This window comes from Buceros rhinoceros, unplaced genomic scaffold (assembly GCF_000710305.1).
Source record: "Buceros rhinoceros silvestris isolate BGI_N320 unplaced genomic scaffold, ASM71030v1 scaffold25911, whole genome shotgun sequence".
Lineage (NCBI taxonomy): Eukaryota > Metazoa > Chordata > Aves > Bucerotiformes > Bucerotidae > Buceros > Buceros rhinoceros.
The window spans coordinates 1-204 of NW_010396303.1; positions in this window are offsets into that span (position 1 = coordinate 1).

The following is a 204-nucleotide window of genomic DNA, read 5'->3' on the forward strand; positions in this document are numbered from 1 at the left end:
CGGGGGTCCAGGGACAGCCCCGGCCGTGGAGCCCCGGCAGCGGGAGGGATCCTCGCCCCGACACGGGGGTTCTTCCCCAGCGCCCCCCTCTCCCAGCCCACGGGAGAAGGGTGGACCCACAGCTCTGCCCCCGCGGGGTGAGGGGCCCCAGGAGAGCCCAGGCAGCATCACCCAGCCTGTCCCCACAGCACCGAGGGGGAGAAA